Source organism: Eurosta solidaginis, chromosome 3 (genome assembly GCF_040869045.1).
Source record: "Eurosta solidaginis isolate ZX-2024a chromosome 3, ASM4086904v1, whole genome shotgun sequence".
NCBI lineage: Eukaryota > Metazoa > Arthropoda > Insecta > Diptera > Tephritidae > Eurosta > Eurosta solidaginis.
In genome coordinates this window covers 203,375,061-203,390,071 of record NC_090321.1, presented here as the reverse complement: position 1 = coordinate 203,390,071, position 15,011 = coordinate 203,375,061, and the positions used below count along the sequence as shown (strand labels likewise).

Sequence of the window (15,011 nt, the reverse complement as noted above, 5' to 3'; positions counted from 1 at the left end):
AAATGACGCTCCTTTTAATTGAGTATATTTTTCGGCACCCGCCTATAGAAGTAGAAGAAGACGGCGACCCTCACTGCACTGGAAGAACCAGGTGGAAAAGGGTTTAAATTATCTTGGTATGGCCGATTGGCGACAATTAGCAGAGCGAAAAAGCGACTGGCGTGCTTTGTTGGACGACCACAGTCATTTAAATGGTTAAGCGTCAATTAAGTGAGAAGTAAGTAAATTGAGTTTCACTCTCAATATAATTTTTCTCTGAGATGGTTGTCAGCAACCTGCGCCACCATTGCAGAGGCAATTCAATTATTTAACATATTTTTGTTCATTTCTATCCATACGAAATTTGCGTTCTAGTGATTATTCATTCAAAGAATAAAAATAAAATAGAAGCATAAAGCAACGAATTAAACTTTTCAACGAGTTTTCATTTCAAGCGGAACTAATTGGAAAAGTCTTCGTATTTGCAATTTGATTGTAAAAGAAATGGCAGTTTAAAAGCATAATGTGAATAAAACAAACAAACGAGAGAGAGAAATTTTACAAACACTTTACAAAAAGAGTTTAGATACTTATTTGCTAAGATGAGCCATTAAGATTAGAATGAAAGTTTTTCAAGGGTTCAGTTAAATATAAGTGTGAGGATATGAGGAAGTATGTAAATTTAGAGAATTAGAGAAAATGTGCATATATATATATATTCGCCTGATTTTCACAAAAATTATAAAATTTATATATAAGATTAGAAAAACCAAAAAGATCACCAACTTACGAGGCATCATGCGTTTTTTTATCATTAAAATGAAAAATTCATACGAAATGCGTTAGTCCCCCTTCACAAGAAGTAGTTTCTTGTCTCCTTATTAAATCGACTAACGATAACACCGCCGCGGTGTGAAGCACTCCGAATGTATTTCTGCCATGAAAAGCGCTCAGTGTGAACTCATCTGCCTTACAGATACTGTTCGGAGTCGTCATAAATCAAGTTCGTCCTCCCAATTTGTAGGAAAAATTTAAAAAGGACCACGACCCAAAGAAGAGAAGCTCACCCAAAATCTTTTCGGAGGCTATCGCGACTTACATTTGTTTTTATTTAACGTTAAATGGATTTTTTTCTACTTTTTTGAGTTTTACTATAAAAGTCAAAAATAATTATAATTTTCTTTATATTTTACAGCTATTTTTTTTAAACAGAAACCCACCGTTATTTGTTTCAATTTGTATTGCGTTTAACAAATTTAATATATTTTTCTACTTTTTAATTCGCTCAGAAAATAACAGTGTCCGTAAGCCTTAAGTCTTTTCTCTTCCGAAATATGAGACACGTTGTGAGTCGTATATCGTGGGATTCGCACATGGCTTTAGAAATGTTGCAGCGCTTCCGTCCCCACATTTCCTGCTTGATGGATCTTTCTTGGATGGATCTTGATTTCTCCCAAATAGATTAAGACGTTTACCGTCGATTCAGCGAGTGTTGCCCCTCCTTTACCAACTCATCGACCTTCTCGTTATCCTCTATGTCTTTACGGCCGGTAACACCGCAAAGATGTATGCTTCAGCCTGAGCAAAATTTATCCAATGCTTCTTTACATTCCAGAACACTTCCTAATGAAGCACTGTGTGATATTATTGCCTTAATCGCCGCCTGCCTTTTAATAAATATATTGACGCGACTGCAGCTTAAGCACGCTTCCTCCAGAACTTTTCCGCCTGAAAGACCGTGCAGGTATTTGGTAGCCTGTAACATCTACTTATTTCTGGATCGATACAGTAAACAGCAAACCCGACCACTTCCGCTAATTTGGAACCATCCGTATATACCTGTATAGCATGTTCTCCCATTTCTGCTCCCTGGCGCCAACCCTTCGGCTCCGGCCCAATTGCGGTCCCCAGAACTATAGGCAGTGAGAGAGAATTAAGATATAGGTCCCACGTGATTCCTAGTATCCTAGACAATACTTCACAGGATCATTTCTGTAGTCAGTCTTCATTTACGTTCGTTGCGAAATGAAAGCTCCTGCACCCGCGACGAGGGCTTATATCGTTTTTGTTATTATATTAACGATTAAGATACTCCCCGAAGGCTTTGGGGAGTGTTATCAATGTTGATGGACTTATGCCGGATACAAATCCGGTACGTTCCGGTAACAAAGCACCATTAAGGTACTAGCCTAAACATCTCGGTTATTATTAATATGGTCACATTAAACCTTCTGGGACCTCCCCACCCCCTAGTTGCATGAGGAAGTTGGGGTCGCCAGAGCCTCGCCTGCTAAATATGTGTATGATATATTCATATTCCCCTTCGCATAGGTGAGGTTGACAATTGGGTTGCGGAAGCTTTGAAGCCATATAGCTTTGTATTGCGCTTATCAACCTCTTGACTCCCAGGGTTATATCGTCTTATCTTGAAGCGTAATATTTATTAAAGTCGTTTCTAATTTTCTTCTACTCTTTGAAAATAAATCTATAACTTTTGGATATCAAATCGATAACTTTTCTTAATCGAAAACATTTCGATTAAAACCGATAACTATTTGCTAAAAATTTATAACTTACCGGTATTCTTTGTTTTCGATACCAAGAAGATAACCTGCTCATATTCCATCAGTAACAAACCGATAACTAATCGATCACAACCCTTTAGCACTTCGATAAGGAATTGATAATACGCTCTCCGGTTTCAGTTTCGGCTTCGTTTTTGTCTTTTGATATTTCCTTTCCTCTCCCTTCTTTTTCCTTTCCTTGCCTTTCCTTTTCTCTCCCTTCTTATTTCTTTCCTTGCCTTTCCTTTCCTTTCCTTTCCTTTCCTCTCCTTTCCATTCGTTTCCTTTCCTTTCCTTTCTTTTCCTTTCCTTTCATTTCCTTTCCTTTTCTTTCATTTCATTTCCTTTTCTTTTCTTTCCTTTCCTTTCCTTTTCTTTCCTCTCCTTTCCCTTCCTTTCCTTTCCTTTCTTTTCCCTTTCTTGCCCCCTTGCCTTGGCTTCGCAAACGCAACGATAACTTTAAACATCATTGTTACCATCAACATCATTATCTTTATTATACAGCTCCTTTTCTTCTTCCTCTTCTTCTGTTTAATATTCCTTAAATTAACTTACTTTCCTATATAACGACATACTACTTTTTCCTTTATATATGATCGATATGTTTTTCAATTAACTACACAATACGCCTTCACTTCCCTATGCTACACTACGCTAACACTCTGTAATTACCCATACAGCATAGCACTTCCAAACGCCACGCTTACATTTACACCTACTTTACACTTACATTCTAGATTCCGTAATCAAAGATGTTTACACATAAATAACAGCTAGTCTTGGACTTTCATCTTTGTTTGAGATGCTTTTATGTTCTTCGTTCAATAAGTTCTTAACGATTTACGACAGCCCTTGCTGGGCTTTCAGCTCCCTACTAAGAACTCCGCCTTGGCTCTTTCTGAAGACTTCATTTCATTTTAACATTTTCAATGTTTTTGAAACTTTTTGGAGCTAATGAAGAACATGAATACAATTTAGAAGGCTTATTTTAAGGGCCTTTTAATAAGATTTTCATGAAAAAATATTGCTACTAAAACGTAATTTTATAAAGCGTCTAGACTGAATATCCCATTCATACGAGTATATATGATTTGAGTATATGTATTAGAAGTTACATCTTAACATAACTACATTTATTTTGAAAACATTTATAGTACCGCACACATTGGCATAGCTTGCTATTGACAAACGATTTCTTTAGCTGCATCTCAAGTTCTACATTTAACTAACTCTCTTCCTTCCACCTGCTGATTTAATTTTCACACAAAAGCGAAAATGTCGAAATGGGCAAGTGAAATTTGTTTAAACATAAATTGACAGCTGGACAAATTGAATTTTCGATGCATCTTTTTTGCTGATGTAGCTAACGTGATGTGAAATGAAGCTATTGCACAGTGGGTTCAAACTATTATGAATTCTGTAAAACTGTATTAAATGCACAACACTTCACTCTCTAACTTATGTAGCTAATCCATTTAGTGTTATGAATTGGGTAAAAAATTTTGCATACGAGACTCTGACGATTGCAAATTTTTACAGATAGAGAAGATGATCATATCACCTTAAGCTGCCTTAGTATATAAAAAGGTCACGTTTCAGACTCTACCGGCTCCCTGTAAGGCAAAACACAATCAGCATCATTAGAACTCACAAAACCTACGGGAGTATCTTTTCGCCACGACAACAACAAAAACAATCTCAGCGGTGGATTGTACTTTAAAAGACTTCAAAAATGCACACCTTTGTTAATCTTGAACAGAACTAAAATTAAGGCAAAAAAACTTGTAGTTTCCAATATCAAAAACCCCACTGTTTTCACCGCCCCCTAATTTACTTTGCACTTAAATATCTCACGCTGCATATCTAGCGCCCATTTGTGCGGAGTGGTGCAACATGACTAAATGCTGGTTTGCCGAAGAAGATGAATGAATTGAATTTATTTTAAATCAGCCATGCTAAGGCTATTGCTAGTTGGACGTATTCAAATCAATAGTGTGGTAGCTCAACATTCATTACAACAACAAACAATTTGTATACATCAATGAGCAGAAGATTGATGTGATTGTCATGAAAAAAGCATCAACATCGGAAAATCACAAAAATAATAAAAAAAAAAAAATACTCAAATCTTTTCAAACCATAAAATCGATTTATTGCCCAGACAATCAACCATTTTGTGGTGTGCTAAATGGGAAATGTGCGAGTATGAAACAAGTTTAGATTGATAAAATCGGATTCACACACTGCAAACTTATTCCAAAAATTAAGGCATGACGTGGCTGAATGCGTTTGTAATATTTCAACCATCGTAGGAGTGCGGGTTCAAATCCCACTCCCGAGACAAAGGCTTTGAAGAGATTTAAAAAATTTAATCGAGACACGTGTCGCCTTGTCCGTACTGATGGCACGTTGTTTATATTTTTCTCAAATTATTCAGTTTTTCTTATTGCCAACGGAAGCAGAGGCTCATCTTCGCCGGAAGGACCAAGTGGAAAACGATTAAAACTTCCTTTCTGTTAACAGTTGCCGTTAGGTTACTCAACGAAGAAGCGACTTGGCGATTTATCGGACGGCCCAAACCGTTAAAATGGTTAAGCGCCCTATAAAGTAAGCAAGTAAATAGTTTGTCATGACTGATACCTAAGTACACATATTTGCATTTAATAATAGTATTGCACCCGCAGTTTCGATGGGAGAACTGAACCTCGATTCATGTGTGAACAAAGCAATTCGATTTATTCTACACTCACGATCATTTTATTTCTGTTTGGGACTTCAGTTACTAACTATTTTTGATGTAATAAAGAGCTGGTAGTGAATGTAATCTAAGACTTTTTCCTCTCATACCACCACAGTACGTACGAGGCTAGGCAACTGAACATTATGTTTTTCCATCCACCAATCCACCGGTTACTAGCCACCGGTTTATCAGGTACTGACTTGCTTCTATGGGATGTTGGTACAAATCAGCCGTCAACGTCAACGGAGCTAACCGCGCAGATCTAAAGTTGTATACAAATTGTGTGCAGTTCGATGTATTTTTGGACTAAATAGCAATATACTCTTCTAACCTAAATACTTGTTCACTTGTTTAGACTTAATCAAATCTAGTTACATTTTCTTTTAGGACGGGTAAATGTGTTTTTAATTCATATGGTAGATTTTTTATACCGCATGTTTTAACTGAGTTATTATACTTGTAACACTACTACTTTTCAATATTAAATTTTTTAAAAACCTTACAAACAAAGAGATATATGTTTTTTTTTTCATGGCATATCATGTCAGTAATTTTTGGCAATATATAAGCTTGTGTTTGTTTCAAAGTTTAATAACAAAAACGGCTGCACATACCCGCGATTTTTTGAGTGGTGATCAATTTTGTAAGAGACTGATACCCTTATTGACAAAAGGTGGCAACCTTGCCTAAAAAGAAATATAAAAAAGAAGGTGAGATGGCAATCCTAAGTTGCAACCCTTCTTAAATATGTCAATAGAAATGCGGAGTAAAATACTTTTCGTTTGATACCCATATTGATATACATATCTCATGTAATTCCCCTATCCAATGTAATTCTGCGCGGAACACCGTGAATTTACTGTCAAATATTTCCTTTCATAACAGCGAAGTGAGACAACCACTTTTTGAACATAAATAACTGCTGTTTTAATTTTGGCCAGCTAGATTGATCAAATACCTCACCGTGTGCCGACTAGTTTGGATTCTTATGTCGGCACAGGTTCAACGCATTCTCCGCAAGTGCAAAGAGGTCTCATAGTTTGTCTTTTGATATTATCTTTTCGTTAAACGTCTGCCTATAAGGATCGCTGCATATTTTAAACTGCCGGGCAACGCACAAAATTTGCTTGATGGTTACCTAGCAACGTGTAGTTGTGTGCGTATCGGGTGATTGTCGCTTGCCCAGCCACCACACAAGCAGAAAGCATCAAGCGCCATTTGTATTGAAAATTCGTAGCGTGCAGACGTAAACATGTCACCGGATAACGATTTTTTATTGCTTGTAAATTTTGCGAATTTTCATAAAAATTTTTCAACTTTCTTCTAAAAATTTTTTTGGGTATGCAGTTTTGTAGCTTATTCAATTTTAATATAATAAGATGCTAACCTTAAGCCACTAAGAAAATTACCTGATTTTTGGCAATTTTTTTTTCCATCCGACCTTTGCATTCGTAGGTTTCAATAAACCGCAACGTAAAATCTTTTTCTTCCGCGAAGTTGCTCATTGCACGTTCTCACAAAACAATGACGTCGGCCACGATCAAATAGACCAGCTGCCAAGCGAAAGAATCTAAAAATTTTGATTTTTATCAACGCAAAGCCGACAACAAATACGTGTTAGCACGACATCGCCCGATACGCACACAACTAGACGTTGCTAGGTAACCATCAAGCAAATTTTGTGCGTTGCCCGGCAGCTTTAGAACGACAGTCATAAACTACTTAGTCAGTTTGTCTAACAAGATTTAGGATTTATACCATACACGAAATTTAGTAAAACTAGCATAAGCCGCAGGAAGAAGTAATTTTTTTCTTTTTATCGAAAAACACTCCTTCTAAGGGGGCGTAGCGTTATGGAAACAATTTTTCTTACCAATAGCACCTTTGGATCTGTGCACTTTAGTTGCCTCCTATATGTAGGTGTGTTATCGGCGAGGTATAGACGAGTTATTGATTTTTAATCGAAGCGTTTTAAGTCAGCTATCGATTAAAAAGGCTATCGGCGAGTTATCAATTTTTTTTTTTTGCTAATTTTCGAATTGTCGATTTATTATGGGAGTGTTGCTGATTTGTCATTGACATGTTATGGATTTGCTAATGATGCTGATGAGTCATCGAGTCTCGTTAGCTAAGAGATAGATATGTACCTTTTTGATTTCAGTCGATAACAAGCCGTTGACTCATCGGTAACACACCGATAACGAGACCATAATAATCAGCTCTCTATAGTATGTCTACTACAACTTACCGTAATCGATTGCTACCGATAAGAAGCCGCCGGGGCTCTTCTCAAAACCCCGGAACTATTTGTTTTTGTTAAAATTACCTTTGTTTTGGTTTAACTTTAACCACTGATGGAGCTGTAGTTAATCGAAAAATATGTTTTCTAGGAGAACGCCTGCATATTAACACATCGAAATTCACAAGAGTGTGGTACTCACGCCCTTTGTTTTTTTTTTAAGATTTAAAATTAATGTTGCATTCCCACTGATACCTTTACTTTAAATTTATTGCAGTTTTGCGCTTGCTTCCTTCGAGTTTGCTCGCCATAGTGACGATAATATTTAATAGCGCATTTTTTGTGCAATATTCAAATACTTCACAGTTGAATTCTGAATTAAACATATTTTTCACATTTGACTGCATAACTCGACATAGACTGAGATTTGAAGTTTTTACGTTCTTTTCATGGTGCAGCATTCCGGCTAAAGAAAGCACCATATTCATGGTATAGGTTTGATGGCGCAAGTAAAATATGGCCACGCACCTCCGCAAATTAGATAAGTGCTGGTATGAAGTAATGTGATTTCTTTTTTCATATTGAAGAAGTTAAATAAAAAGGGCCATTTGAAATTAAACATCAAAGTTCTAAGCCCATGGGGAAACGCTGTTAAGTAAATGACGACAGCAATCCCATTCTATCACGAGACCAATTTAATTTCGAGAGAAATAATAGCTTAGACATTTTTTTAAACTTAGTTTTTGAAGTTGAACTGCTATCGCCTTTTGACATATTTTATTTCCTATGGCAACTCAATTTTCCCAAAAGATTTGATTTATCTTGAGTTATTGTTAATTTTTATTCACTTAGTCATTGCCATAAGTACAGATGACTATCGTATATAGCAACTACTCTCTTTCTATGTTTCATTCACTTGCCAACAATTCTGCAATGGGTCCTTTAACATTAATTCCGCGCTAGTGATTCTCAAATTCGTCATTTTATCATAGTTTCCAGCATAACTCAAGCGTGAAATTCGAATACATTTGCAACATTTTGGCAATAAGTCCACAAAGTATCAAGAGAGTAAATTTTTGTACACAAGTATGTTTGTATGTGTATTTACATGCATTTTTATGTTAAACTGTGCTTATATGGAAGATAGTATACAATATGGGTATATTATGGTGTTTACAGTAGGCTTGAGACAATTTTTTGGCATACTGTAAAATGGTTAAATTCTGTATCGTCAAAAATTGTTTGAAAATTGGCTTTATCTAATAAAAATAATTTTTTGTAAACACACGCTGACGAGCAAACCTGGAACAATAATTTGTAATATGACCCTTGTTATATAATACTGTGGCAAATATTAGAATTTATAACATCACTATGCTGTTAGTCAATAAATGCACAACAACAGAAAAGCAAGCAACCACACATGCATGTGAACAGCAAAGCTAAGAGCAAAGATAATATTTCACATACATATATGTAATCAGTAGCTAAGAGCGACGAAGAAAGAGAAACAGTGATGTAAAATGAGATTACTCACACATTTACATGTATTTAGCTAAATAACCAACTATGAGATACAACTGTTCGAGAAAGCTGTTCGTGAAAGGTCTAAACCCTAGGAGAAATAGGCGAACGAGGAAACTGAGAGCATATAAGCAGCAAAAGCTGAAGAATAATCAATCAGCTAAAAACGAAGTACACGAATAATTAAATTGTGAAGTACTGCTACCCGAAGTAGTGTGGTAAATACAGAACATTTTGCTTCACTGAATATTTGAATTATTTGTTCGCCAGTTCAGTGATTCTAACGATAACAAAAGGTGCAGCATAAACAAGGATTTATAAAATGTGTTACAATGATCATAACATCGGTCAACATTTCTGTAATTGGACTTTAAATTTTCATTAGAATTTATTTGGCTATCAAAATACTAAAAAAAATTTAAAAATCTTGTACGCCTGATCTAAAAAATAAAACTTGAAGGTAGTTATCCATATTGTTCTGGTATTGCTCCTACTTAGATGCCGGGAAATTTTGATCGTACAAATGATATTCTTTTTTTGGGGTTACAGGTTGAAATGCGTACAATAAGCGAAATAGTCAACACAAATTTTAAGATTTTTCGCTTTGCCATCAGTCTACAAATCCACAAAAAATAAGTCATATTGTCGTCTTGCGTGTAGCAAAAGGGTGATAGGCCTAAGAATATATATAACATTGACAGGCCCTTAAATTCCAACAGGCTTTCCAACCCAAAGGAAAGCCTATTGATTTTACAATAAAATCGTTTATCTGGATATTTGGGCGCAGGATATAATGCAAAAGAGAAGAAATCGAGGCCATGCTTAAACAAAGGAACATGCTGCGTCTATGCAAGCGCTTTATCACCGCTCTGAATATTGGATGGTTGGTGGTTGAAAACAGAAGTGGCTCCACAATATTTTGCTAATGAGTTTGCGAATTATAGTGCGCATGTTTCACTGTAGTGAGGACAAAATCATTTTTCAACACGACAGCCATCCGAATCATACCTCCAAATTGGTCCAGATTTTGTTGAGATGTCAAAATTTTTGAACACTGAAGAGGCCCGCACAGAGCACGGATTTTAATCCGTTCGAAAACTTGAGGAGTTTTCTGAAATGGCAGCTAACTAGTTGAGCTAATTACCCTGAGGGCATGTAGGTGTTTTGAAAATGTGCCGATAAAGAATGGTAAGGTATGCCACTAGATTTCGTTCATGAACTATTTGAGGGTATGCCTAAAAGCATCCCGAAAGGAATGTGATCAAACAATTAAAACAAAACATAGCTTTGGAAGCCTTTGTTTAATGCAAAACTGGAACAATGCAATCACTGACAAGGCATGGTAATAACAAACTTTCATATTTACATTATTTATAGAATCGGTTTGATTTTTTTGATCATGTCTTGCGTATTATCTTCTGCATGACCACAGGGCTTCTAAAGAATCTGAAGCATTTGATTCAACCAATAAAAAAAAAGTACCCTAATGTACATATCTACAATGCATAAAGTATTCATGGCAATGGATGTGCTGGCGGTGTCAACAAAAGGACTAGATGTGCTAGTAATACACGAGGAATAAGAACATTTCGAATACACAACAGTTGAGGAACTGATCAGTGATGATGTACGGAAAGCGATTCGATTTACTCAATATCTAAATTTCGTACGTCAAATTAACACAGCGTGCTGATCAGGGCCCACATTGTGTTATACGATTACGCATCGAAAAGCAATATCACTCAAACGATAAATATGAATTTGTGAAAGGATTCGTAAAAATGAAAATAAGGTATAAATCTAAAGAGCACTGGTAAGCACCAATTCACAAATTTTCCTAATCCGATCAACCATTTCAGAGCTATTGTGATTTAAAAAATGGATTTCGATCACGGATCATATAACACGTAAAAGCCCTGAATTCTTGAAAGTTCTTTACATTTCAGAGTGTATTTTCGGGAAGTATACAAAATAATTGAATAGTTTTTTTGTTTATTTCCTAAAAAAAGCGTTTCATAAATATGACGGTCGGCTCAACGTATAGGACCAGCAAAGCTGCAACATATCAACTTAAAAGTCAGCAGTGTCATATACGAAACACAACCTATTCCAATAGAGAGTAAACGTGTATACCGTAACATTTTCGAAGTTAGTCGATATAATACAACAATGAGGACAACAAAAGAATGCGAGACCGCAAAATAACTATTTAAATCGTCTTGAGCTTACACACACAATCAAATAAAATCTCCAGCAATTGTTTTTGCTCAGTAGTCGAAACCAGACTATTTTCGTAATATTGCTTTATTGTTGTTGTAGTAAGTAAAATTTATTATTGTAGCTACTGTATACATTTGTAATGCGCTACCGAAAGCTCTCATTGCCATTTGACGTTAAAATTGCTTTCAGCCATCCAGAATTTGGACGGTTTGGACATGGCGCTTAAAGGAGTAGCATTTTAACCGTGATATTGAAGTAATAGAGCGGGAGGATGGCTGCAGGAGCGCAAAAAGCAATGCAAATGAGAAATGGCAATACTATTTTTGTGCAAGTTTGTTTCCTGTTACACGGCTTTAGTGCAACCCAAATTTAAAATTTGTCTTTTATTATGACTTTTGCATTTCCTTATTCATTTGGTACTGGCACTCCCTCCTCGCATTACACACTGCCAGACAATCGCTGAGCGTATTTTTTTGTTTGGTTTTTTTTTTTTTGTAAAGTGGAAATCACTTTAATGCAATTTAGCTCAAATGGCTGCGTATTTCGTTTCGTAATTTTACCGCTCCAACTCCAACACCGTTTCATTTTCATCTTGAGTGCTTTAGCAAAGAGCTTTGGCAAATCCTGTCACATTTACGAGTATCTTCTCCAGCTGCTGATTGAAAAATGAATAAGTGAGAACGGTGCCAAAAGTGCTCAGAGTGGAGTTTGATGTACGACGCGAACAAAAATTTACTCTGTTACACATTTTCGCTGATATTAATTGTAATTCGCAAACTTAAGTATTTTATAAATGGATTAGTTGCTCTGCATGGTAGGAGGGGTGTATGTGTGAGGAGGTATGCTTGAGTGATGTAAAATGATATGCTAATTCTGCTACCTGACAATCGTTTATTTATAGCTGTAATTTTTTTAGGGGATTTTCTCTACTTCCTTCATTTTCTCTTTTTGCATTATTTTCATTGCTATTTTTATATTTATAACTTTTTCTTGTTAATGTTGATCTTATCAGTGACAAATTCGACAAAGTGCTGAAATGTTTTTATGGCGTCACAGGTAAATATTAGACTGGTTCTTCCCCATACGAAATTAAAAAATGCAAAATAACACCCCTAAATTAGAGTTAAAAGTAATGTGATTTTGTTGGAAAAAGACGTGAATGTGTTAGTGTGCCTTCTCACTCGCAGTGCTTTTTTCCGTTTCAAAATTTTAAAAGAACTGCATATGAATGCAGTACGCTCCGGTACTGCCACCTTCTGGTACTGGTTTGATTGCTCCAATCCTATGAATCTCTTTTACCTCGACCATCATATCTACTGCGGAATTATTCTAAGCTCCTTAGTTTAGTGTGGGCACAATAATTTGTGAATTGGTCTGTTTTCAGTTGCTAGATTTCGCAGTAAACGCCCGCGAATTTGGCTATTCAAATACCCTTGCTTACTGCGACATTTAACAGTAGCCAACAGCACAACTCACTGATTCATAAACTGAAATTGGCGTGCGCGGTCGATTTTCAAAGCCGCCTATGAAGCAGATTACTTCGGCATCTTGCTTCTTAGCCCAACCACTTATTACAAGCTCGGTGCTTAATTTTATCGTAGTCAATTGTTTTTGTGACAAGAGTTGAGAATGGATTTGTATTTGGCATTATTTGTAAGTCGCTGCTCTCACAGAAATATCGATGTCCGGCAGCAAATTATTCTATTTCCTTTTGGCAGGTGAGCGTGAGACGAAGAAAATGTGGAGCAACTCGGTACTTATTGCCTTTCTTCGTCCCCCTCGCTGATAGTAAAAAAGCAATATGTTAGCCAGATTGCGTTGCGACCTTTCAGTCGCTGTTACAAAATATCAAGTTTATCAAAAATTGCCAAATCTGCCCTAAATTTTTAATTTGAATTTGAAATAAACACTGCCACACAATAAAGTTACAACAAAAAATTAAGTTTGTTAAAAAAATGTTTGTCTTTTCCGTCGTCCGGTCTAATGTTCGCATTAACTAGTTAGGTACATGCATACAATCACAAAGCGCTTTAGCTGGAAATTAAGCTGAGTACTTTAATTTTGTGAAGCACCGCTATATTAATTTAAGTCGTCACTTAAGTCAATTGAATTTCAAATTATTTCACAAAATCGAGTATCGAAGTATTGGCAATCGTGGTATATTCTATTTTGATGAATTTTACAAAGGTTGCTTTTAATAAAGAGAAATTCGAATTTGAAAGCACTTAATTAAAAATTAATGAAAACATGGAAGAGTGGATGCGAAATAGGTCTTATTTGCGCTACCATTAAATCCAGGGATGCACCTTAACGTTAAGCTAATCGTTTATCAAAAAATGTCCACCGTTTCCGTTGAAACACTTCGAAATATTATCGATAAAGAAATTATCAAGATAAATTGTATCTCGTTTTTAACCGAAACGAAAAGCTTTCGTTAACGTTTTTAACGTGATACTTTATGTTTGAATTGTGCTGGCAATGCTATAGCCATGGTGAAGCCGTAAGGTGGTAACAGCGAGCGGAAATACACACACAAACTCCATGTAATTTGTTTATGTAATTCGTTGGTGGTAATGTAAAAATACTCTGAGAAATGTTCGTACGGTCAAAATTCATGAGAAAAGTTGCAATCAGCTTGGCTAATGCTTTCACCTTTAATGACTCCGCCATCAATCAGCTTTGCCAGCATAGTTTGAAATTAATAATCAACATAAACGATTTGATTTCGTTTTGATATGGCAAAAAACGAAACAAAATCATTTCGTTAATTTGACGTTCTTAACGTTAATAAACGAAACGAAATGACTTTGTTTCGTTTATTAACGTTAATTATCGTAACGAAATGATATCGGTTCGTTGGTTAAGCATGCCTGATTAAATCTCTTGATTATCGACTATTTGAATTAGTCGATTAGCAAAAGTTTTTGTTTGTAATCGAATACTGCTAAACGACTAGTGATAGATTCGAATATTATAAAACTTTTTGTTTGTGTATTAATAACGCAACTTATACATTTCGAATTTTGCTTCTTTGAAATCCTCAGGAACAAGAAAAATGGTTCCATACCGAGTGGAGTTTTCGGAAACTCGTTTTGACAAAAAAAAATAATGTTTCTCAACTCGAATGTTCTCATTGGTGATCCTTAGGCAACGTTAGAAATCTGGCTGCAGAATTTGATTATTCTGAAAAGTCAGCCATACTCCAAGAAGACTCGAAATCTCGGTGGGACTTTTCCGATATACTCGGGTTCTAGGCTCACTTGAATTGGTAGCGTCTTTCAGTCATATGGTTACAATACGATTAGAATAAGAATGTATGGTAATCGTAATGGTAGTGCTTTTAGGAGTACAATTAATGTAGTCATAATCATTAAAATTATGATTACTGTTGCCATAATAGATTAGTCATTATAAATGTTATATTTATACCAGGAAAATAAAAGTTATTCTGATTAATTAAATAAGTCATAATCGAGAGACCTACGATCAAAGTAATCATAATTACGATTACGAGATTACTAAAATTAAAGTAATCTTTAAAATTATCATAACCATTACAATAGACGTAATTAATATTTCAGAAGACTATTAAAATAAACGCAATTGTGTTACAGTTGCAGAAATCCCCATCATAAATAATATAATTGTAATTGTCATGATCGTAAAACTTTGTTTTTATTACAATTCCATAAATCATAATAGCAAAAGCTGTGATTACAATAGAATTACAAATGAAATAATCCTA

The 15,011-nt window shown here is 35.6% G+C and overlaps 1 protein-coding gene and 1 non-coding gene across 28 annotated transcripts in view; both read left to right on the top strand.

Moving 5' to 3' along the window:
• Positions 1-15,011, top strand: part of LOC137244952 (uncharacterized) — a 573,457-nt gene that overhangs the window by 400,297 nt on the left and 158,149 nt on the right. The window contains exon 1 of one of the 27 annotated variants that reach the window (XM_067774763.1): positions 81-217. The exons of the other annotated variants lie outside the window; for them this stretch is intronic. The gene's annotated coding sequence lies outside the window, so the exon portion shown is untranslated. Of the gene's footprint in view, positions 1-80; positions 218-15,011 lie in introns of those variants that run through there. 27 annotated transcript variants of the gene reach the window in all.
• Positions 1,947-2,032, top strand: LOC137247377 (small nucleolar RNA U3). Its single transcript, XR_010951841.1, has one exon. It is a non-coding gene; the product is annotated as a small nucleolar RNA U3 (small nucleolar RNA).